This window comes from Poecilia latipinna, unplaced genomic scaffold (genome assembly GCF_001443285.1).
Source record: "Poecilia latipinna isolate Pla-1442-1.1 unplaced genomic scaffold, P_latipinna-1.0 Scaffold349, whole genome shotgun sequence".
Classification (NCBI taxonomy): domain Eukaryota; kingdom Metazoa; phylum Chordata; class Actinopteri; order Cyprinodontiformes; family Poeciliidae; genus Poecilia; species Poecilia latipinna.
Window position 1 is genome coordinate 241,649 of NW_015112965.1, and position 25,898 is coordinate 267,546.

At 38.5% G+C, this 25,898-nt stretch overlaps 1 long non-coding RNA gene across 2 annotated transcripts in view; it reads right to left on the reverse strand.

Annotated features, from left to right (window-relative positions):
- The window catches only part of LOC106949532 (uncharacterized), a 99,535-nt gene that overhangs the window by 42,588 nt on the left and 31,049 nt on the right, over positions 1–25,898 (reverse strand). Inside the window, exons 2-3 of one of the 2 annotated variants that reach the window (XR_001425401.1) lie at positions 9,795–9,923; positions 9,373–9,646 (exon numbers count right to left, since the gene is read on the reverse strand). This is a non-coding gene — a long non-coding RNA (uncharacterized LOC106949532). Of the gene's footprint in view, positions 1–9,372; positions 9,647–9,794; positions 9,924–25,898 lie in introns of those variants that run through there. The other variant, XR_001425400.1, reaches the window with a different exon arrangement.

Here is a 25,898-nt window from a genome sequence, read left to right on the forward strand (position 1 = left end):
CAGCTCCTTCCTCGTTTTTAAGAGAGAATCGAGGACAGACGGATGCAGACTTAAAGTTTCTGATCTTTAGCAGAAGTTATGGAGGGTTATCTTTGGCTGTATATCTCTGCTCTGGCAGCATTCCCTTGGTGATGAAGGATTAACCACCGCAGCTGTCTCCTCCCCGGGATGATGCAGTGCGCTGCTCCCCGACGCGACAGCATCACTTAATCTTAATGTCCGCCTCTACGGAGCGGCCGCACAGGACAAAGCCAATCAGCATCACATGCCATGGGGATGGACCTACAGCTTGGCCCTGGAGTTTCTCACCCTTGCAGGCCTATTCATCAACTTCAGCCACACCAATCCCAGAGTTCTCCCCTCGCAAACCGCAGCTGAGCCGGCCGGTGATGTATGGGACAATGAAAAGGGTGCGGGGGGTGTCCTGGCACACGCAGGAGAACACTTATCAGATTGCACATTATGCACTGCTTTGTGTTCCCAGGGACAAAAAGGAAGGGAGAGGAGTAATGAATGTACTCTGCCTTTCCTTCAGCCCAGACCACCTATTTGCAGTGTTTAAAGAGATATCTGTTCAATAGTGCTCCGGCATTAAGAATGGGCCAGATCTGGAATAATGATCACTGCTCATTTAGATAAATTGCACTCGGGGAATCAGTTTGTAAGGGCCTGAATTCACCTGGAAACTAAAACAATGGAAATGCATCTGCATCTTCTCAGCAACCATCTGCATAGCTGTAGCTACAAACAGCTCAGCGTCAGCCAGCTGTGGATGGTGCCTGATATTTGTCATAGATCCTCTTTAGTTGTGGGAGCAATAAGTCGACTGTTACAGTCTGTCACAAAAAAGATTTTAGATAAGCTGCCCAATATAGCTAATATGTTGCGTTAAGACACCAAGCTTAACACGGCATATTAAGAAAACAATGGAGAATTTAAATGTATTATACGTGTTCTTTGAGGACGATTATGAGTATCTATATGCAGTTATCTAAAATAATTATAATAAAAACTATTTAAAAAAATAACCTGAACTACAACTGTTTAACTACAGATATACAAAATGGTTTGTTTATGGGTATAAAATGAAAGTATGAAATGGTAATGTCTAAATATGAAATGGGGATATGAATTGAGGAAAGAGTCGATAAAAAATGAAGCCTATATCCTCCACTGAAAGGTTGGTACTGCTTTCATTTAACATCAAAGAACAAAGGAAGATAAAATCCAGATAACCCTTTAAAGTAACAAAAGTTTGATCTAAACATATTGATGATATATATATATATATATATATATATATATATATATATATATATATATATTATATATCGCGAGGCAGTCTTGTAATATAAATGATGCCAAACAATATCTCGACGATAACCTAACCATAGCAATTTGAGTACTTCGGCAGCGTCAGCCGCCGGCCCCTGTTGAGAACCCGATAATAAAGAGATGACACTTTTATGATACCATAATTAACAGTGCTCCAGGATAAAATTAAATCAATATGCCCATCTAATATCATTTTCTCTAGTTATGCAAATCAAACATTCAAAGCCCTTGGAAAGTGATATGAATTGCTTTCACATTTCAGTTCACACATATTATCATATCAGAGCTCTTGGGTTTGATGACATGGAGGACGGTTGGGGGGGGGGTTAACGATGTGAAGATTTCACTGTAGAGAGAGAAGGAGAGCCTCTCTGACTGCTGATTAGCTCCCCATAACAGGGAGATAATGTGAGTGCTTAGATCGAAACACTTCTACTCATTTCTAAGATAAAACAGTTAAATCTCACTAAAAGAAATCTCCTGAACATTACAGCTCAGAACTAAGCCCCTGCTGCTGCTGCTGCTGCTGAGTAATGAAACGGCTGCAATATAACAAGATAGAGTTTAATTCCTGAGAGTAAATCTTAGTACTATTCTCCGGTGAAACTGCACAGCCTTTCCCTATAAGGGTGTGGGACAAAAGAGAGGCTGCAAAAAGCTCGGCGCAGACAACACGAACAGTAGAAGGGGGAGCCTAATGGCCGTGATTAATGACAATAGGCCAGAGGAGAGCTGGGACACTGGCGCTACATATATCATCCCTTCTCATCAGTCCCTGCACCTCTGTGGCCTCCTCCCTACAAACCAGCACATTACGCTAAGTAAAAAAAAAAAAAAAGAAGAACTCATCTGGTCTCAGTCAGCAAACCACAGGCAAGCTTTTCATATGATTCTTTATGGGCCTCGCAGATGATGGCTAAGCAGGGAAATGACATGTAGAATAAGATATAATGAGTAAAGGGGAGACGGCTTTGTGTGCGATCACTCATGTTTTCCATGAACCAAATACTTCCTGCGCTTAAGTCACATCTCCAAGGTCTAATCTTCCATATGGAGGGAGATGAGTTATTGGCTATTTATGAATAGAAGTGATGATGAATGGCGCTGCATTTATCTGCATAAGTAACTCCAAGGCTATAATAAACATAGTTTGCACTCGGGGCAGCGCTTTATTTATGAGGCCTCTACGAATAGATATTATGTGGCCATCATCAGTTCCTTTCACTTCCCAGAGGAGAAGATAGGAAATGGCTCCACTACAGTGGTTTGTAAAAGTATTCATACCTAGTGAACTTTTCCCCTCTTTATCACATCACAACCACAAACTTCAATGCATTTTATTGGTATTTTAGGTGATAGACCAACACAGAGTGGAGCAAAACTATAATAGAAGAAAAATATGGTGAGAGATGGTTTTGAAAATCGTTTTAAAAATAAAAAATCTGAACAGTGTGGCATGCATTAGTGTTTCCCTGTCTTCTCCACTGACACCCCTAAATAAGATCCAGTTCAGCAGTTACCTGAAGGTAGAGTCTGCTTGTATCTCTTTTAAACTAAATGTAAATCCTCCTGTTCTACAAAGGCTTCAGATTTTTATTAAAGAACATTATATGCCATCATGAAGACCAAGAGACACACCAGACATGCATAAGCTAGGCAAAGAATATATTAGCTGTTAGAAGTGTGTCCACCACACTTCTAAGGAGAAAACTTTATCAAAATGGTTTATTGACCTTTTTTTCCCCCCCAAGCAGTGACATCACAAAAAAGCCTTTAGACCCTACAGTCTTTCACTTTAGCTTTCTCACACATTTATTCAATTGTTTAACTTAGAACTAGAACTAGAATTTTGTATTCATCCCCAAACGGCTACATAGGGGGAGGGGGGATCGTTATAATTGTTTCTCTGTGTTTTTTCAGTTTCAACTTGTGTCCTATTTTCCCATTTAACCTTTTCTTAACAAAACCTTTTTTTAAAAAAAATAAAGTTGGCTTCCTTGCTCACAATTTAGATCATAACATTTCAATCCAGTTCAAGCTACTGGTGTTGGACAAAGCTCCAAGAACAAGTTGTTCCGCTGCTTTATTGAAGAGGCCATGATTTTTAAAAAATTGGCCACTCAGAACAAGGCTGGATGAGTGCTGCAGGTTTTTTTATTTCTTTTCTTTTTTTTTTTTTTTATTGCAGTGCCCTTACAAAGCCTACAGCCTACTGTAAATCGAAGCTGCTGAAAAAGCCAGTTAGGGCACAAAGTTATGTTTGATCAACCCTCTATGAAGCAACAAAGAATAGGTCTGTGATGCTGAATAACCCAAAAGGCACAAACACATTAAAAAGATCACTGGTTATAAGCCCTAATAAGCATTATCATTAAAAATATAAATTTTATTTAGTTCAAAAGTACTTTATTTATCCCAAAGTGAAAGTAAAGCTGTTGTCACTCATATCCTCCAAGACTCTAGAAAGAGTCATTAGGAATAGTGATGCTGTGGGCAGGCATCAATCAATCAATCACATTTTATTTGTATAGCACATTTCACCAGCAAGGCATTTCAAAGTGCTGTACATAATTAAAATAAAAACAGCATGTGACATTGAATAAACAATGAGAAAGAGAGAGATTTTAAGAAAAAGAAACAGTGACAAAGCCTTTCCTTCTGTAGGACTTTAGTCAAACCACCATTTGACAAGGACTCAAACCTTTAAAACTTCTTTAGTCAAACCACCAGGAAGGCGAGAGGAAGGTTCTCTGACAGCAGTCAGTCTTGCAACATGTGTAGAGGCCTCTGACTGAAGACTGTTTTTGTATGACTGTCTCATGACATGTCATGACATGCTAACAGCTCAATTTCCAGGCAGCATAGAAGATATTTTACGGTGCAAACATCCTGGATGACATCGTGGGTTTTGGCAAACACTGCTAGTTCACCTAATTTGCTTTTCCTGCTCTTCTTTACATCTCGGTTTGACTGTATGGATAGAAAACCATGCAGGCAGAGAGACGTTGGAGTTGGGGATGTGATCCTTGCACATTATGATCAACGGAATGATCAAAAGAAGGTTGTGCAAAGTGTAGATCTGAGTCTGAATGAACACATGCAGGCCAGACTTTTCAAATTTGTAATACTAAAGCATTTTTTATTTTTCGTCAACTTTACAGTTATGAACTACTCTTTGTTCCTCTGTCTCACAAAATCCCAATAATATACTTTGAGGCTTGTAGGTGAAAAGCGCCAAAACATGAAAAGTTCAAGGGGTGTGAACGTTTTTGCAAGGCACTGTATATTCAAAACTCTTACAATTTAAACTCCTGTGAGAAGACTTACTGCCATCACCATAATCAGCTCTACTCGGGGTTTAGTTATGACCAATTAATGAACCACATTCTTGTGGGAATTATAACACACTGAGGAACTTGAAGTTTTAATTAGGAGGCACCTTGTTGGATTCAAGTTAATGCCTTCATCGTACTGAAAACATGGCAAATTAATCCCCAATTAATACTACAGGCAGATTTAGTTATGAAACAGCTTTCCACATAACAGGGTTAAAAAATCCCCTAAGTTCTTACAGTAATCTTATTTTGGGAGCAAAATACAACATTTTGCTAAAGAGAAGCTGAACTACCTCCTAGCTTTTACTTATTTTTCTTAATAAGAATAGAAGACGAGATTAATAATCTTCTACCCCAAGGCTAGCATCCCCTTTACCAGTTGCATTAATCAGAAGTTATTTTAAAGTGGTGTAAAGAAGCAAAGTGCATTTAACCAAGTAAAACCAATTATTTTCAATATCTATTTTCACTGTAAGCACAATTGTATAAAAAGACATATGTACTGCCACAATAAAAAAGGGAAAAGACACTTATATTGAGGTTGTGAAACTAAGCGTCCTGCAGTTTTTAAACCCGTGTTGCATAATTAGGAAACTCAGCTTTTCAAAATTTTAACAAAAACTGGTTTATTCTGAACTTAGAGCACTGGTCCTTGTCTTTTGACATCCACCAGAAAAAATGTCCCAAAGCCTTAAAGTAAATACTTGTTTTATTGCAGCAGTATAATCTCCCACTAAAAAAAAAAACAAAAAAAAACTCAATCTGCCAATACACTTATTTGGTGAGAAGAAAAAATGCACAACCTCCAAGTGAATCATACACAACAACAGCAACGACGAGCTACATTTTTGTAATTAATTTTATGACACAAAATCTCTATGCTGTTCACCATTCTTGCTCTCTTGCATTTACCACAAACCTCATTCGGCAAGGCTTTATGCGTGTGCCCTAGTCTATGCTTAGCTCCACCTACAGGCCTGGGGGAGTAAAAAAACAAAAACGTAAAAATATTGTTTTGTTCTGTTCTTTCTGTGGGAATGAAAACATTTCTGGAAAAGGTCCCCTGTGGTTGCAGGTGTTTTCAAAACCGACAACCTCTTTAAGAGAAAATATTCTTGTGAGTTCAGGAATGTCAGTTAGTACTTTCCTTAAAACCTTGCTGTAGCAGGTAAATCTATTATAAAATACTATTTAGACATTCAGTATTAAATACAAGAAAAAATACTTATATTGCTTTAAAACGTTACAATTCATGACTGCTTTTTGTGTGCTGTGTTTTTTTTAATGCCTATGCGAAATTTACTTTATTCCCTCTCAGTAATGGCCGCAACATCTAATATACCAATCATGGCACATGAAAATTCAAACTGGACCCTTAAAAAAGTATGTTTTTAATTCAAACTAACCAATATACATTGTCATTTTAAAAAAAAAAATCAAGTATTTTTTGCAACTTTCTCTTTTGGGTTAAATTGCTCTAAACATGGATTCTTGTTCCGCTTCATACAAACAGGCAAGTAGACATGAATCATCACCCCAGTCATCTATGTTTCATGACTGCCTGCTCCTGACAGTAGAGAGAATTAAGAGCTTCTCACCTTCCTCACTGTGTCTTCTGCTCTCCGAAAGTACAAACACGGCATCTTGTGAGAAAACAAAACATCTTTTGTCTATCTAACTGTTTTCGCCCACTTTCCACGGGTGCTGTGTATAATTAATATCTCAGCAGTGCCCGAGGTTGTCATTTTTCAAATGGTTTCCCTGGAAATGTTCTACACCTCTTAATGGCCCTGCTAATGCTGTAGCTGTCATGTCTTGGACAGCTGCACTTTCAGAAGACAAACTCAGCTGTGCCACAAGCTTCTCTGCGGACTTACTTACTCGCTGGCTTAGAGGCCCGTCTTGCCAGCTGGTGATAGTGCACACAACATTTGATTAATCGGTGCCTTGTGTGCATGAGTGGCGAGTCACCTTCCAGTCTGCTGAATATTTTAGCACTTGTTTGTGTGGGAATGTCCATCAAACAACTGGCCACAAATTCAAACACAAATTTATTGCTTGGCTTGGTAATGATTTGTGAAAATGACAGAAAAATACATTTATGTTTGATAGAAGCAGCATAATTTTTAATACGAAAACTTTTGTTGAGTTTCAGGGGGAAAAGAAAACCATGTAAATAGATTTTTGTTTTATTTGTCTGGTGACTGGAGCTATGAAAATAGGTTTATTTGGTGTCTGCTGAACCATTTATGTGTTGATTTGGCGCTACATTTTGGATATGGACTTACATTTTATTCTGCTACAAACCAAGGATGAACCGTTTTCAGATTTTTGGCAAAACTCTGCAAATGTTCCACTAAAATACCTTGGTATTTCAGAGATAATGATCCAGAAATTCAAGATTTCCAGAAACAGACTCACAGCATCAGTTTCTCCACTTAACTCAACAGCAGGCATGTCAATATAATCCCGCGTTTAATATTAAACTGATTTTGAAAAAAGAAATAAAGCTAAAACCATCTAATTGCCATCTCATCTGACTTAAACAGATAGATTTTGGCAAACTTTATCTGTATAGTTCTTCCTAGATTATTTGAGTATTTATTTACATGTCTTTGCTAAGGACGACAATTGAACAAAGGGCATTTGCTTGGTTTGAAAATAAATCATGGCTATGTATAGATTTAATATATACATATGTCTAAACGAGCTGTATGTTATTTTCATGTTTTTATTCTCTAATGTGATTTAAGCTTGTATTTACATTCCTTTTGTTGCAGCAGACTGACTTCAGGATTATTGCAAGTTAACACACAAGATCCTTTGGTGGTTTGTTGAGCCGGAGGGCTGAGAAAATCTGCAGTTCAAAGTATAGTTGTTAGAACTAATATTTCAACCAAACTTCCTCAGTTGTAGATCAAAGCGTTTTTGGAATAAAATTAAAACCCTGAGAGCAGTTTGTCCACCCTTGAAGCGATCACAAGATAAAGTGGAGATGTCACAAGATAATCAAGTTTCGACAGAGGGTGAAAAAAAAAAAGCAATATTTTTTTCAAATGCTTACAGAGATCATGTGGAGCCTTAAAAATTAATTTGAAAAAAGAAAAGGAATGAAGAATCATATCTTAGCTTTCATATAGTTAGAAAGTAATATGAATTGACAAAAGGATTGATTATGAACAATTAATTTCTGTTTTGTCTGTCATCTTATGGCTCCTTTGCCTTACACAGCAAGGTTAGGACCTGAATACTTTAAATCCAGAAATGATTACCTGAGACTACGGCTGTTTTGGTGAACAGTTTATGCATAGACAATGTGCAACAACAAAAATAAACTTAAATGGTGTTGCGGCCTAAATGAGCTTGCTTCTTTTACATTTATGTGTACACAGACTACATATCCTGCATGCTCCTTGTTGATTGGTAAAAATACGTAAAAAGTATTTAAGTAAATGCATTCTTTTTTCTTTTTTTTTTTTTTTTGCAGTATCATAATCTGACAGTGAAAAAAAGTCCAACCTTTAGCTTAAATATATTACGTTTTTTTCAATGGAGGGAAAAAAAATAGTGTTTTTTTGTGATAAATCATAAATGTGATTATTTGTGTCTTACCTCTAACAATTCATACAAAGTAAAATTAACAGAAAATTTATTTTAAGTGAAAATAAAATTATTATAATTATGAATAAAAATTAACAATCCATCACTTTCTTTGTTCCTACTGTATAAATATAATGGAGAGGACCTGCCATTCAAGTAAGGTAAATGTGAAATGTCACTTTTGCTGGTACCAGAGTTTGATATGTGATGAAAAAAGGCATAAATTAGGAGAAGAAAGTTCATTTGTGCACATTTAATACTTTTCACTCATTCTGTCTCTTACTCTGATATTCCTCTCTCTTATAGCAGCCATTACAGCTATATGTATATGACCAAATATGTAACTTATGTTAAAACATTACTTAGTGACTTCTAGGAATTTGGGACAGTCAAAGGCTACTTTTCTTACCCCTTCGTCTTTGTGTCCTTCCCTGTTTCATGTCCTTCCTTCCTGATTGAAAGCTGGTTGTAAAACCTAATTCTTATAGTTTACTGTAACACATTCAGAGCTAGACACTCCAAAAAGTCCTGCAGTGTGCATCTTTCTTTTCATTTCATTTTTATTTGAAACCAAAAGCATATTGTCATCCAAACAATGACAGGAAATGCCTCCGTTTTTGCCCTCTAATTAAACAGGATAAAAATGGACAAAAAAAGGTGTTTTTAAAACCCATTAGCTTTCCTTTGAGCTTTCTTCTTCACATGCAACACCCCCTGAAAACAGGCCAATTTAACATCCCTTCAGCACAAAGCATAAAACAGATCTACTGAAGTCCAAATCTGCCAGTAATGATAAGTAAAACCACCATGATGTGTGATATAATCACTGGGTAAGCATACGAGCTGCTGTTTTTCTCTTTTCTAACACTATCTCTTTCTTCCTCTGCTGAAAGCAGATAGTGTTGACTGTGAGATGGCTATCATAATTCATGGGAGTTCAGACGGAGTTCAGGACAAACACTTCACATGCTTGTTACTTGTTAATAAAATGACAGAAGACAGATAAAGCCCCTGTTTTTTGGACATGTGGATCATGTGTGTGGGGGTATGTGTGATCAGCGCTCAGATGGTGGAAATAAAGAAGTCATTGTAGCAGCCAGGCTTCACTTGAGGTCAGAGGACCATGTAATAGTGTTAATCTTGAATCAAGAAGTGTGAGGTCACAGGACATAAGATACCGAAACACAAAAACAAGTTAAAGTAGAGGACACTAACTGTTACAGCCTTGAAAAACCGTGGCTTTTTATGTCTGTATCTCTGTCTGAAGCGAAGCATGCAGGTGGCCCTTCAGCCCCCCGCTTTCCAGCAGCTTAGACCTGGCTGTTTGATGAGGGCTTATCCCTCAGCTGACATATTATCATTGGACAGGCCTCTGGCTGAGAAAAAAGAACGAGCGACGCATGGGATTAGCCTCCGCACTCGTGCTAATGCAGTCAAACTGTCAGAGGGATCAAAGCCGCTCGCTTCAGATTAAGACCAATTAAAGCAGGTGGCCCTGCACAAATTAATAGCTGGAGCACTCACCTGTTAAAAGGAGGAAAAGCACTGAGGGGCTTTGTTCTTTCGGATGAAGTGAGAACGTGTCCAGCTTTCCTCTTGCCAGTGATGCGTTTCGGCAGGCAGTCAGCAAACACAATCACTTGTTTCATGGTGCTGAGAAAAAAAACAAAGCATGTGCTTAATTCTTCCACATGAACTCAAGCCTCCCGAAGTGAGTGGCCGTGTGCTTGATGCGAGCCAGACAGTTGTGACTGATGCTTTTAGTAGTTAGCTTTAAGATAAATGGCAATGCTTCATTTCAGTCCTTGCAAAACCATTTATACTCTGAACATGTTTACATTTTGTTGCATTGCATAACATTAAAATATACATGGTTCTCAACATGTTTGCCTCTTGTGTTCAGAAATGCTTTCCATCCAATCTCACTGACTTTTTGATACTGGTAAAAAAAAAAGCTGTAACAGATCTTCCCAAAAGACAATTTACAGTAAAAGAAAAGTGAGGGGAGCGAATACAAATGCACTCTAGAGACTATTTTGTTGTTAAAACATTTTAAAACTATGACGTCTCAAGTCAAAAAGTTCAAGAGGTAGAGGTACATTTGCATAGGATTGTATTAGACAACAACTTGGTCTTTTTCAGTGCTCTACACTCTAAGACCTAGAAGGTTTTCAAATGACCCAACAGAGCTAAACAGCAAGAGTCTCTTATTTCAAAATTATAAGACTGCTTCATCCAATTTAGAAAAGGGTTTTTCCTGTCTGAGACTGTTTTGGAGAGCGGGTTAACAGTCTTACAGAAATGTGAACATCTGAGTCTGAGGCATCTGAACCACAGCTGGTCAGATAGCCTGTGGGGTCATCTGAGGGCCAACGGAGGCTCTGCTGATCAAGGCCTCTCCTCTCGACAGGGGGATGAATGATGACTGCAGAGTAAATGCCAAAACTATAAATTTCATCCCACACTGAGCCAAAGCTCCTCCAGAGTTTATTTACATTTTGACATAGCATCTACTCTCGAGCGTCAATGTCGAAGGATCTCTCAGGATGGGGTGAATTAGTGATGCCAGTGCACGCGCTCTAAAGCACACATAGTCCGGGAAAGTTAATTTTGCTCCGACATGTCGGCCGTGCGCGGCACTGCTGAGAGGACTGAAAGAATCTTTCATTAACTTGTCTTTTCTAGTTACGCTCCCTGAATCTTGCTTTTGACTCGATCCAGCAGTGCTGAGCAGATCCAGTCGCAGCGTGTAAACTGCTCCTCAAACGCCGCTTTGTCCCATTAATTACTAACATTAATGAGAACGTGGGGGGAAAAAAAGGGGAAAAGAAAGTCTAAAGAATCTGAGACCAGTCGCATTTTTATATGTGGAAACTAAATAAATAACCTAAGCACCCCTGTGGCTAACTTTCCAATGGGCTTCGTAAGAGAGGCCTGTTTGATGTGGATGCCTAGAGTCGACTGTGTTTGGACAGTCATGAGGTGGGGCTGCCAGGCTTTTAACTGCTCCAGAGAACACAACCCACCACAGAGTGGCTCATAGGAGTCCCTCTGTCCTGAGGCTGGACACAAACTATCAACGGAGAGAATGAAAAAGAGAGAGAGAGAGCCAGACAGAGACCCACACTGGGATTTATTTCAGCACAGACCTGCAGGCAAACACTGTGGAACACCTAAAAACATTTGCAGCCATTTAAGTTTATACTAGAAAGTACAAAAAAAAAGAGGATTTCACTTAATTTGATTTCTATTTGCTGCATTTTGTTTGATTCTTGTGATCTTGTCAAAGGTGAAACTGTGGAATCTCAAAAGTAGCTTAAAGTAAAATCATTCATCCCACCGAAGATATATTCAGACAGGGTGCAAATAACTCGTTGCTCCCATTTAGTGCTGTGGGAAGCAGGGAATGTCTAATTTGAGAGAACGAGCGTGCTTAAGTTATTACTGCAGAAAGGCAATCTGTCAAAGGCAGGCTGTTTTGGCATGTCGCATACCACTGCTGAGATCATAGAGTCAGATTCTGCTTGCAATTACCGCCGAAGGACCTTGGGTACAGGCAGGCGGCCATTAATCCTCCTTCTGGCCCCGCACATTCTGACATGTCAAAATCCTCACTGTCCTCCGCACAACGACTCAGGGGAAAGAAAAAAAAAAAAGAATGAAATTAAAAATCCACCCGAGCAGCCAAAACCACAAAAGTGGAGTAATCGACGCCATCATTAGTTTAATTAGGTTCCTTTAAGTCGGCAGTATGTTATTATGACTTACTTTGTCCTGTATGAATGTTATGTGGGGAGAGGAGACCACTGACATTTGCTTGATTAAGAGTTTATTAGAAAGTGGAGGGGGACAAAAAGAAGAGTCCCAGTTGTGAAGTGAGTGGTAGTTTGTTTGTTGTTTTTAATTATTATATTTTACAGCAAGAAAACCTGACAATCTCAAAGGTTTGTAGCATAGGTAAATCTTGTTGGCCTTTCTCTTGTTTTTCAAAATGAACTAAAACTTTGCATCTCATACAAAACAAAAATCACTTGCAGTCACACCATCAATGCACTTTCACATCCACAAGGATGATGTTGGTGTCCACCACCATTTTGAAGTCTGTCATTGTGTTTTGTTCCAGAAAAATAATGTATGGCTTTCTTGTAGAAAAAAAAAAAAAGTTAAGGAAGTAAACAGAGACCAGATATTCAAGTTATATCCACTTAAATAAAAAAAAGAAACCTCTGTGAAGAATGAAACTATGTTAACTGAGAGCCTCAATCCCTTGTTTAAGGTAGCTGTTGAAGTAACTTCTCCAGTTTGGGCGTCAGTAGCCCAAGTGGTCTAATGACCACAGGCACTGTAGTTGCCTTCCCCTGTCAGGCTTTCTGCAGCTCCTCCCTGAGCCCTTGGTTTTTCTCCACCTTCCTGATGTTTCAGTCATGTGGCTGTCAGTTGGTTGACCATTACCACTTCCGCTTGTAAAATTCGCAATTCAGTACATGCTTCAGTTTTAAAGTCACAGTCTGGTATAATTTTGGTTAAAGCAAGAAAGAAAAAAAAAAAAGTAGCCACTTTGGAACTGACTTGTGATTTGGTTGGATTTTCTTTAATTGATAAAGTATAGCCATTGCATGGATGAACAGATGGATGGATGGATGGATGGAAAACAATAAAACCATGTACTTTGGAGTTGTTTTGATAAATAGACAACACAGTGTAAGGTCACAAATTCACCCTAAATGATTTTCATGGATAATGAATCTGGTTGATTTATGATCATTAATACAATTTAAAGTAGCTTAAAATCACTATGCCTACTTACAAAAACTATACATTTAGTAACTTATGAATAAATGAAAAACAAGATTGTCAAAATCCAGTTGACATTCCGTGAACTATGGCATTACCCTTATTGTCACGCCTTCAAATATCTGCGTGTTGTGTCATGGTATGTCTAAGCATCTGTGTGCAATTGGAATGACTAGCATGACTGCCGTGCAGATGGTCACAGGATGTGACCACCTCAGATCTCCTGTTCCCATCCATCCACCACTAACTAGCTCCTTTGACACTCTGTGCACACCACCTGTCCTGTCCTAATCACATGATCATCACCATTTTGAAAATAACACAAAAATGAGATGAACAGATTCATTGCACCAAATCCAAGAACTTTTGACCTTTTTGCAGCAGGCCGGGTGTCACGAGTTTGTCCTCTTGATATCACTCTTTGAAATCTTAATGTCCAACTGCCCTGCGTCATGGCCCCCCGCTCAACCGCTAAATCAGATTTATAACTACTGTCAAAGCCAGGAATGAAAGATAGATTAATCTCCCCCTCACAAGTTTACATCTTGGGCATCTGGACTGCTGATCTTGCCCTAACAAGCACAGAGGTCTTGGTGAGCTGTCTTTTAATGTTGATGTGTTTATGTCCAGAGATGAATGGTGCTGTCAAAGGAATCTATTTATACAGCAGTTATATGGCAGTGCCACCAGATCCAGGACATTTCACTTCCCCGAGACGGACACCAGCATCTGTTATAGGAAGTCAGCAAATAGCACTTTCTTCTTGGTTTGGAGAGCTGTCAAGGTACGCTTTGCATCTGTTACTGTCAATTACAAAAAAAAAAGAAAGAAAGAAAACTGCTGACACTGTACATATGTTTTTTTTCTCTATCTAGTGCAAAATCATGACCCAAATCAGACATTAGAAAAATAAACTTGTCAGTCATACAGTGTCCATAAAAAGTATTGGATGTTTTACTTTTTTCAAAATTTTCCAAAAAATACGCCTTAGCGTTCAAGTGAAAACTGCTTCCTACAAAATAATGACAATAATTGAGAGGATAAATATTCACCCCCTTTAAAGTGGCTGACCTATTTAAACAGAAGTCCAGCCAATTGGCAATAGTAGCTTCACACTTAGTAAAATACCAATAACCTGAGTGCAGCGACTCGAGTGTCTGGAGGAGTTTTCCAACAAAGAACAAAGTATAATTTCCAGAGCGTCAAAAGATCAAGATTATTCCTCTAATGTTAATTGGATAAATAGTAATAGCTTTCATTATGGGTTACTTCCAAAGGTTTAAAATCATAACTTGTCCTTCACCGTTTTTCTACTCGTACCAGAAAGAAAACATGAAGACAAACACAACGGAATGTGCAATTTAAAGGGGATCGCAAAAGGATATCTGTTCAACAAAGCCACCTCAGACTTTTATCTCTCCTGACCTCCTCCATGACCCTTCATACTACATTTTCTTCTTCTTTTTTTTTTGTTTACACTGAGACCAATGGTAAAGCATCCTGAGTGCAGTACTGTGTTCTTATCTCGACTAATCTCTCCTGGATCATCCATAAACCTCACTTTATTAGCTCATGCACAAGGATCATCCATGTGGAATTAGAGCAAAAAGAAATTAACCAATGTAACTTTATTCAGATGTTCTGAAGGCAAACGCACAGCGATGTTGTTGAAATTTACTTTGAAAACCGTTTCTTATTATCCGTGAGGCATGAGAGGTTCAGGCTCAATGGATGCCAGGTGATCCCTGATGGGGGTGGAGGTGGTCCTGCTTCACACAAAATCAATTCTGGCCTTTGGTGTTGGCAAGACAGCAGGGTAGGGGGGCAAAGAGAGGTGGGGGGGAAACACATGTCTGATACCTCCTGACTTTTTCATGAGGAACCGTTTGAAGTTTCAAACCCCCACAGAGGATTCTTGGGGCGATGAATGCAGAAAGGTGCAGCTTAGGGCTCAGGCATATTATCATCAATGAAATCCGTTGCACAGCTTGATGAAGAGGAGTCTAACAATTTCAATTTTAAAGCCAAAATCAGTTCCTCACATTTTTGCATCCTAAAATTGGAGAATTTGAGGTTAATATTCTATTTCTTCTGCTGCTTTCTTTTAAGGTGGACACGCTTTCTTTAAGAAGCCCCTCCTAAGCCATCCTCTTCTTAAGTAGCTCTGTTCACAGCCTGTTCTGCGCACAAAGAAGAAGAGCACAACCTCAAAGCGTCTTTTGTCACAGAAGCAGTGAAGGGTAGTGACTGCGATTCATGTGATGGGGTAAAGAGGTGTGGAAGGTACTGAGGAGGGTGGGCTGACACTGAAAGGCTTCAGTTTTGCAGCCCTGGTGGTCCGCTCTTGCAGCTGTTTTTGCAATAACAAAACTCAGCCATTTCTTAAGACGTCCGATAGTAACATGTTCATCACCAGCTCCAAGAGCGGTTTTGCATGTTGTTGAACGACTGAAGTCTTGCATATTTCTGGTTTCATCCTGGCATGACCTGCTGAACATCATGTTGGCGTGATGTGTCTTTTGTTTCACACACTCAGATTCCTTGGCTGACGGCTGTGTTGTTGGACCTCCATCATTCGCACTGTGTTCTGCTTCAGTAGAGCAGCTTAGAATAAATGTTTTACCTCTAACAGCAGGCACCAAGGGGAGTTAAAGGGCAGAACACTAAACAATAGTTGTAGTTAAATTTGTTTTAGTTAGTTTGTGTTTAATCTAAATTGTGTGTTTTAGCAAAAGTTCTCAAAAAGCATGTATTGGACTTCAAATAAATATATAAAATTAACTGACAACTATTTTTAAGGAATTTTACTTCTAGTTTTTATATATTGTCAAAATAAAAGTCTTATAGAAGAAAACATTTAGAAATGCACTGATCATAAGTTTGAACCCAATTTCCAAACGCGTCATCATTGAATAAAATCTGGAGCTTAGGGGAAAAAAATTGCACTTTGTGAGCAGGAGAAGTGATCTGTAAGACTAGGTTGGATTCATTTTAAATCAAGAAAATGATTTAGAAAGAATTTAAAACTATTTTTAACATCTTATATTAGTGATTAGCACAATTAGCATTATTGCCAGTCTCTGTTTATATTTCCTATGAAGAATATAGACATTGCAAGAGGTTACCAACATTTTCAAACAATCTTCCATAAAAGATGAAGGCTGGAAGTTGAAATCATAAAAATACTTTCTGTTATACATTTGGTCTTCCTGTTATGCTAAAGTTGGGTTCTGGTCAATTTGGTACTGATCCAGTTTGATAAGATACCCTCAAGGTGTGTATAAATTGACATTGTTCCACACACAGCTCTGTTTTGAACAAATGGAGGAGGAGTAAAATGACCAGCACCACAGAGACTAGCTGTATGATGTAGCAGCCTAAATTAACAACCACATTACTCCCTATAGAACAAAATTTCCCTTAAAAAGTTTTTTATAGGCCTTTTGCTCTTCCTCTAATTTAAAATCCCTTAATGATGCCGAAATGTCCAAATTTAAATGTGTAACACCACCAAAGAAAGTTGTTGCAATATGTTAGCACTTAGGTGTGGTGATATAAATTTTTGTTTAAGATAGATTTTTTTGAGTTTTTTGACTCTCAAAAGATCTGATTTTTTTTTTCCCCTCAAGGATCCATGTCTGTGAATATCCAGTTGAATGTAGCCCAATTCAGGTCGTTCTGTAATCCCTATGGAAATGCATATTAAATAGAGACTGACTCCAAGTCTCCAATTTCTCAGATGTTAAAACCACCAGACCAACCAAAGTTAATTCCATAGGTCATTGATGGTGTTGGGGTCAAAGATTCCACTGAAGAGCATTAAAACTATATTAGCATTATTTAAAGGACCCTTTCAGAAAAAGTGAATAACAGTAACCAAGAATTTAGTGACTCACACAGTGCTATGGCAACAGGATACCATCCATGAATACATTACAAAATCAAAGCTGAAATAAAGACATTTTGGCAAATTAATTTTTAATGGTGAGCTTAAGACCAGTAACAAATGTAAGTCCAGCATAATTTCACATCCAGAAAATAAAACTTTAATGCAGCCAATTTCACGTTAATAAAGTCTAATGTTAATAGCTTTGACAGATTTTTTTTTTTTTTTTATATTACCTACTGCAGACATGTGTCACTTATGTCACATAATGACCTAATAAAAGCACCACTGAAGCACAAGACAAGCTGGTAAATGAGCTGCCAGGAGTATGTTTTGAAACAGTGTTTTAAAGAGATCCTGGCGTCTATGTGTGAGACATGACTTCCTTCTTTTTAACAGTGGGCACTTCAAGCGCTGGCTCGATGTCAACCCTCCTTTCTAATGGACAGCCACAAAGCTGACAGGCAGTAAATCAGAGGAAGTATAGAAAGCCATTAGTCCAGGGATACACAATAAAAAGCGGTAATGGTCTCATAAAGCCTGCAACACCACAGCAGACATTCTGATTCTGTCTATTAAGGCGTACGCAGAGTCTCAGATGAGTGAAAATAGGGAAGACATTTCTCTTCTGTGCATTGTTGCCTGGGGTCCTGTGTTCGTGATCAATGTACAGTGAAACGCAGTGCCCCGAAAACTATTTATTTAGATTGTACCACGGGTGAGAGAATATTAGAGGAGAACGCTGTGATTATGAAGCTCTTGTACGGAGCTCTGTGTTATAGACACTTTACTGACGTACTGAGAGCTGGTTAAAATTTGTTTTCTGGTTTAAAAAGGAAAAAAAACAAACATTTGTTTAATTGAAATGTATAAAATATAGCTCACAACTTTTAAAAAAGTGTTAATGTAATAATCAAAACCTAATTTTTACCTAAGCCAATCCTTAGGTATGTATACACCATCTTTTTATGCAATATATTTGAGCAGAAATTCAGACTGGTCTATGATTGAACATTTTTTGCACTTCTCAATACATAAAACTCTCATCAACATATAAGTTTATTTTGACATGGTTTAGTCCCCATTCAATCCGTTTTATTAACACTGAGAAGAAAATGAAGGTTAAAATGGAGCCTTGGGAAACACGTGGAGGCATTGTAAGCGTGTATCGTAATTTAAATGGCAACACACTGAGTCCTCTAGAAAAATAATTCATACATTTGGAGACTTTTTATTAAGACCCAAAGAATTGCTATGATCAATAGTATTGAATATTTTAGAAATAACAGTGTAGGCATTGGTTTTAATATAAAATCTAAGGGTGGGAAACACAGAAGAAACAACCAGGATTTATTATAACATAAATGTATTTTGATTGAATTTAGTCCTGATCATAGTTCATTCAATATCATAATAAAGGCTGAAGTTGATCCTTGAGGAAAACCTATAGAAACTGTAAGCCTGTTTATCATAACAATGAATAATTTTCAATAAATGTTGCATAAATGACAATGTTATCAATACATAAATGTGTTTTGGTCGACTTTAGTCCTTTCTCACCCAGTAAAATACAGAATAAAACAGTGGCTAAAATGTATCCCTGTGTTTGTAGGTTGTATAATATTCTTTTGTATAGTGTTCTTCTATCTTATTAACTTCTTCTATTTTTGGAACAAAGTTTACCAGCAACCTGGTCATGAAATATTCCTGGAACTAAGGTGTGATCAAGGAGAAATGCGTCTAAAACATGCATGGTACTGAACCTGAAGTGTCCACTTGTGACACCGACGACAACAAGAGCCCTTTCTACTGAAACGGTTTTCAAATTGTTGAACGTTGCAACCTGCTTCACATAACAACAGACGCAAGAACAGAATAGATTAGACACCAATAACGGATGGCCCAGCCTTCTACAGTAAATATTATGTAAACAGTTTCAGTCCAAATCCAAACAGAGGGTTTTGACACAAAATGTTAAAAAAAAAAAGAAAGAAAATTGACAAAATATTTTTGTGAGTTGCACAGCCAGAGGCTCATCTGTATTCAACAGGAATATAATTCACTAGAAAACAAAATCTTCCTTAAACTGTGCCAGCAATACAGCCAGCTGCCAGATGTCTAAATAATTTCACAAAAATCAACCCAAATTTCTCCTCCCGAGAGATAAGAAATTCCTCAGAGTGACATTTCAACAGGCTGCTCCTAAACTTACAGCAAGGCTGAACTCGCCCGAAGACAATGACAAGCTCCTCTCTGTCTGATGTCACTTCCCATTTCCAGGCCGACCGCTATCTGCTGCTGGCTTCTGCCAATAATAGCTCATCAAAACAACACAACCCGTCTTGGCACAAAAATAAAGGCTGCACTCCACGTCCGTGCCACTCAGTTGTCAATTAAGACTCCTCTTCACACTGACACTTGTGACTTAAAAGAAACAGTCAAGAGTGTGATGAATCCGAGTCGACAGATGAGAAGGCAGTGCGCTGCGTTGCAGTACCATAATGCACTTGAGATATGGATAACAACTGACACCACTGGCAGGTCTTATGAAGTTTGATTTCATTTGTCAGGCCTCTTCTACTTTGTCTTTTCAGCTCACTCGCTCCCTCGCTTTTCAATCATCATGGTAATAGCTCATTCTGATCGCCTGAAGACACTCAACCTCGTTTTCATTTAAAATGCAGACACATAAATATGTGTTGCTGCTATGAGCAACATATAGTCACAGGAGGCGGGGGGAGTGCCAAAACTAAGTACACCCCTACAGATTCAATCGGAATTAAGAGAGAAATCAGCAGCCTTTATGAGTTTTGGGCAACTGGTTGATCTTGAGGATACAAGCCCCCATTAAAAATGTCAAGAAGAAAGAGAAGCAACTGTTGCTGCCGATGAGGTTTTTTTTTTTTTTAAGACTGAGACTTCAAATAAAAAGGTCATTTTCACACACAAAACATTTAAGACTGGAAGGAAAACAGACATGAGACAAAATATGATATTGTGTTGAGCACAAAAAGGGATTCTAGAAAAACGTTTTGGCAAAAATAAGAATTACCTGTTGTTTTGCCATTAAATGTTTAACAAACCTAAGACAGTCTTAAAGCAACTCACTGAACGTGTCACTCTTATATTTTCAGAAATAAAGTGCGTTCAAAAGAATCTCTGTTCAGTGGAGAATGATCCACTTCTGGTTTGAGTTGAATAAGTTCAATAGAGTTTTAGCTCGATAATAAAATCCATATCTGACTCGAAGAAAAAGGAACACATTATTACAGCTCTTTAGCACAAAACTGCAAAGAAGCTCTAAAAAGATCATGTTAGTATTCATGACTAGCGGTCTGTTGGTTGTGATATCCTCAAGCAGCAGACAAATCCATGCTATCTTGTTTTAAAGTATGTTGCCAGCTTTATACTTGTTAAATAATGGATGAAATTATGACAATTTGTTTTGCTTGTGGAGGAACATTTGGCCCAAGTCACACAGCCCAAAGGCAATGTGACCAAAAACTGAGGAAATGTATGTAAGCTTCTCATTTTGAATACATTAATAAGTAAATATCTGACATATTTATTAAATAGAAACAATGTTGGTCATTTTAAATGAGCAAAAACCAGAAAAGTTTAATTTCAGACAGTGAGGAGAAAAAAAAAACAGATGACTGTCTTTTTTTATGTAGTGTATGTAAACTTTTTGTTAAACTGTGTGTGCTTATTTTAAAATGAATGAATGTTCATTTGTGGCTATGCAATTCAGGACTTTACTCAAACGGGAAAGCTGTAAAAAAAAAATTACAATTGTTTTTGAGAAACTATTCTCAGCCAAATTGATTATATTTGATCAGACATTTGTCAATTTATTTGCACCCAGTTGTTTTTAGCAAGCCTGATAAAAGCTCTTCAATATATTAGAAATACTGGGAGGTATTTTAATATAATCAGATTTCAAGCCATGATATTTGCACCCCTTTTTAACACGTGGAATCTGGTTTTTTGCAGAAAACCAAGAGCTACAACTCAGTTTTCACATGCCTTAGTTAGCATGTAGAATTTCAAACAAACAAAATGACAATTAGGGAAAAACTGAACAAGTATGGCTTGCTTTGAAGGGTTGCCAGGAAAAAGCCTCTATAAAAAGAACTTAGATGGTTGACTTTCCAAAGCTTCATCTAAACAGACTTTTGGAACAAAGTTCTTCAGACAGACGACAGTAAAGTAGAGACAATTTGTCTTAATGTGCAATGTGAAAACAAAGCGATGAGTTGTCCATGAAGTTTTCTGCACACAGAAGTTTCCTAGTCAAATGTGAGACCATCTGAGAGACAAATTGATCTCACACTACACTGGTTTCTCAAGAGGAGCAGCAAATCTACAACAGAACGGCAGGAAGAGCCCAGTCAATGTTGAAACCTCAGCCTAATTTAAAATCCATTGTGAGACTTAAAGAGGAGTATACCAAAAATCCTTGCCAACAATGAGAGACTTTCAAAGTCTCCAAAGAATCTGGTGTCCCTTTTTTTTTTTTTTTTATGTAAAACGCATGCAACTAAAAACACAAATCATAGAGAAACAACCTTCTACTTCGATACTTGATCACTGTGAGGACAAACCGAACAGCAAGTGTCCAAGCCTGTTTTGACTAATGCCTCGCATGCTTGTCTCCAGCCGACCACATGACGGTAATTCCTGACTGAAGCGCTCCTCCTGTGAATCTCTATAATCCTGACTGTGAAATGTGACAAGATCATTCTTTAGGCTGCTTTAGTCTGAATAATCTGCCCGTCACAGACGTTCATCCTGACCTGCACAGCGCTTCCAGCGTCACAACGCGCTACCTGAACATTTCCACCCCCTGACTTAGGCTCCAGAAATTAAATCTAGACGAACAAATGTGAAGGATCAGCATCTCGTGCTGGATGTGTGTCATGTTGATTTTACAGTTATTGCTTCTCGGTTGAAATCTCGCTGCATGGCGCGCTTTAAACTGATTTGAGACACCGACTTTAAAAGGCTAGATGGGTTGCATTGTTTGGTGTGTTAAAAGAAGAAGAAAATCTGACCTGCATAAGTTAGAAAGTGCTTTGATTCTGGTCTTGTTTGATTTGGTTGTACTGTATCTTTAATTATCAGAGAAATCAGCCACAGAACTTTCAGAAAATACTTACAGCTGCAACCTTAATATGTAAAATCGAGTTATACGCCAAACTTTAATGTCAGCCAACATGAAAACGTTTGTTCCTGTGCAGCTCAAAGCCAACTGGGTCTGACATGAGCCCCTTGGAGTTTCCACAAAGTTCTAAACCAGTAATACGGCAGCTGTCAGCTCGAATCCAGCAGCTGGTTCCAGTGCTAACAGGGAGGTAAGGTGAAGTTAACTCTTCTCTACAGCATGACTACAACCCACGGGGGGAATCCTCACCCACCTGACGGCGAGCGGACGACAGCACGCCATCTCCGCAGGCTTTACTTTCAGCTCCTGACCAGCTTTGACTAATTGAGGAGACAAAGTGAATAAGACCCTTCAACCAGCACCATCTTGGCTGCAACTCAACTTTTCTGACTCTCACTGTCAGAGCTGAGCTCTGGCGCTCTGACTTCCGGCTAGATACTGTAAGTTCTGCGTGTCACCTTCGAGTTGAGCTCTCGCAAAATGAAGTCGGCGCTACGGTCTTTGACACGAGAAGGTAGCGGGAGAGAGGAAATATCCTCTGAGAAGTCAAAGAGAATGGGTATGACTTCTAAGCATCTCAAATGTCCTGTCTTGAGAACATAATATCTGTAATACTTCTTGACACATTCGCCTATAACCGCTTATTCTTTGCCGGCTTCTGTGGGGCCCTTTCTTCCCCCCTCTCAGGGCAGGAAAGAAAAGCAGTCTATTTTCTTGTCATATTTGGCTGAAAGGTGGGGGGAGGGAGACTTTCAGCTTGGAGTCTAATTTCCTGCACTTTAAAGACAGTCCGCATGCAAGGTGCATTACCATGCTATCAAGGTGATGGGAACAATTTCAAAGTGTCAGTCAGTCATGGAAATATCAGAACGACTTAATGTCTGGAGCAACCTGTCAAAGGCTGGAGAGAGGTGGTGCGGAGTAGGAGTTTTACTTTAGCTCTGTGTTGCACTCTAAAAAGTAGTCATACTGCATGTGTGCATGGGGATGTATTAATAGGTGAGCCAGGGAGCACATCTAATGTAATTTTGAATAGGCAGGGAACAGAAACTTTGCTGGATGTTATACTAAAGCGATCAGCCTGTGCACAAAACCGCCGTGCCTCATATGATCCCACCGTTTGTGCCGCTTCGCAGACGGCAGTTAGTTAAGGCTGTTAATTTCCTGATAGACGCACCACTGTGGGTGACACACACGGGCTGTACTTAACCATTATTAATGTGACAGGCCTCAGCGCAAAGCAAATCAATTAAACAGGAGCAATCACCGCAGCCTGGATAAGCAGCCTTTTAAGGCTGTTTTTTCCTTGACAAGGAGGTCCTCGATCCAGGCCCTCCAGCGCCAGGGCCTGACAGGTCAAGAAAGCGCTGCGAAACAATAGCACCTTCCAACCATCATCTCGCCTTTTTACCTGTCACATCCAGTCGGCCTGTCTGGCTGCTGACGTGGCGCACCCTGTGCCGGCTGCCACAGGGGTGAATTTTCATGTCACCAAGAGGGAATTTCTTATTCTATTTGCTTGACATTATAATGCCGCATTTATCGTCCATATCTCCCCCATTTCTTATTTGAAAGCTATATGTTAGGAGCTTTTGTGCCTGCAGTATCTTGGGAAAAATAGTCATACTCCATGAAATGTTTCACATTTTTGTCAAGTTGCAATCGCAAGTTTTAATTCATTTTATTTGGATTTTACATAATGGACCAACATGAAAACATGGAAAGGAAAATTGCACTTTGTTTTTAATGTTTTAATAAATAAAAATATTAAACGTTTACACCAAGAGTTGTATCTTTTCTAAACCTTTGCTGCGTTACCTCCATCCATCTTCCCATTAACACAGACCAAGATGAATAAAAACATCCCCAGCATGATGCTGCCACTGTCATGTAGATGGTGAGGGTGGCATGTTCACGGTATTAGACCTTTATCATGAATTTTTTTATGCATGTAAATAATTAATTGTCGGATCACCTGACCAGATCAACTTTTTTCCAGGTGCTTGATTTGAAGGCATGCTTTGTGGCAAAAGTAAAAGGAATTGCATGTCTTTTTAAATTCTGAAAAACCGTGAATCGATAATTATGTTCTGCTTTGTGTTTATCACATAAATCCAAATAAAACATATTTACATTTGTCATCAATGTGCCTAAATATGAAAAGGTTTATTAACAAGCTTTGCAAACTGCCTAAGTTTTTGACATTTTTCTTAAGATTTAGGTTGTTATAGTTTTCAAAGGCAGAGCAGATTAACAGGACAGTTGCAGGGGCTCACCTTCATCTTAATCTTCCACCGCTGCTTGCAACCTTTAAAGTATCCACAATGACATTACTTTTAAGCTTCATCATGTGTTTAGCTGCTGTTAAAACAAGAACTGTCGCAATCTAATTTAAAATTTCCTAATCAGCCCAGGAGCAACCATCAACCTTCAACAAGTTACATGATCCACGCAAGGTTACTTAATACGAACCTGGTCCTGTAGGCTTTAATAGCCAGTACATTTCAACGTCTTCATCAGTCACAGTGATAAAATGTAACGCTCCCCAAAGTTCATATTCAAAAATATTAAATGAAATATTTTTTTAAAAAAAGCACAAATTCTTGAAATCTTACAACGGATTCAGCTTGTTCAGACAACATAAGCACAAGTTTCGTCAGGATGCAAGCTGCTTGAATTAACAGCTTAACAGCTTTAAGTTGCATTTGGAGAAACACAAAAGGTTTGCAAATATGATGAATAACTTGTCAACAAAACAAACTATGAGGTTGAAATGCTTTCTAAAGTTTGATATTTCAAGCTTTAAAGAAAGTAATAAAGATTTTTTTCCTCCAGCTATTAGTTTTGGTGGCAGAAGATTATCAGTGGCCCCCATCAGGCCACCCTTTTGAGGCACCCCTGCTCTTGAAAGTTTAATTTCCTCCACAATCTTTATGATTAACTATTACCTGTCATAAAAAAAAAAGTTTGATTGTCACGAATGATGGCACCCAAACCTGTATTTGCATTAGGATTCATAACGAAGCCCTGGTGGTAAAATATTCTGATTTGAACTAATGACTTACTGTGGAAGCCATTTAAGGATAAAGCTGAGAATTTGGTGTCTGTTGCTGCGAACCATCCATCACGTCCACAATAAAAGGAGATTTTTTTGCCTGACGGTTTAAATTTATGGTCGCCCTTCTTTGCCCTAATAACTCAAAGCGCTGTGTCAGAGCCTGACAGCCCTTGCCGAAAACAGCAGCCCTGTTATCAATCAAAAAACACTTGCATATGTTTAAACTTTCGCCTGATCAGCAAGACATTTATAGGCTATTGAGTAATAAGATGAGTGGGTCTGGTTCGATGGGGAGGAATGTGGAAGCTCTAGTGATTAATGGTGGCAAAAAAGGAAAAATTTTAAAGCACGGTTCAAGTAAAAAGAAAAAGTACATTTTTGGGCAGGAATTTGGAGAAAATGGGGTAAATTTATGGTTTTTGTAAATACTTATCATGAATGAAGAGAAGCAGAAAAAGGAGATCCCACTTTATACCAAACATATGTGGATTCATTAACTTTAAATCCAACAGAGAAGTGACAAAAACAAGTGAGAAAAATAGCAGACAGCTCACAGATAGGCTGTCAGTGTGCTGTCCTGCGTGGCAGCAGTGATTTACAGGGCAAAATTCTAGCAAATGTAAAAAAATGCAAAAGAGCAGAGGCGCCACTAAAAGGAGGGAAAAGGAGGACAATGACTACGTCTTTAAACTTATCGTTTCCTGGCTGACCAGTCTTATATGCATT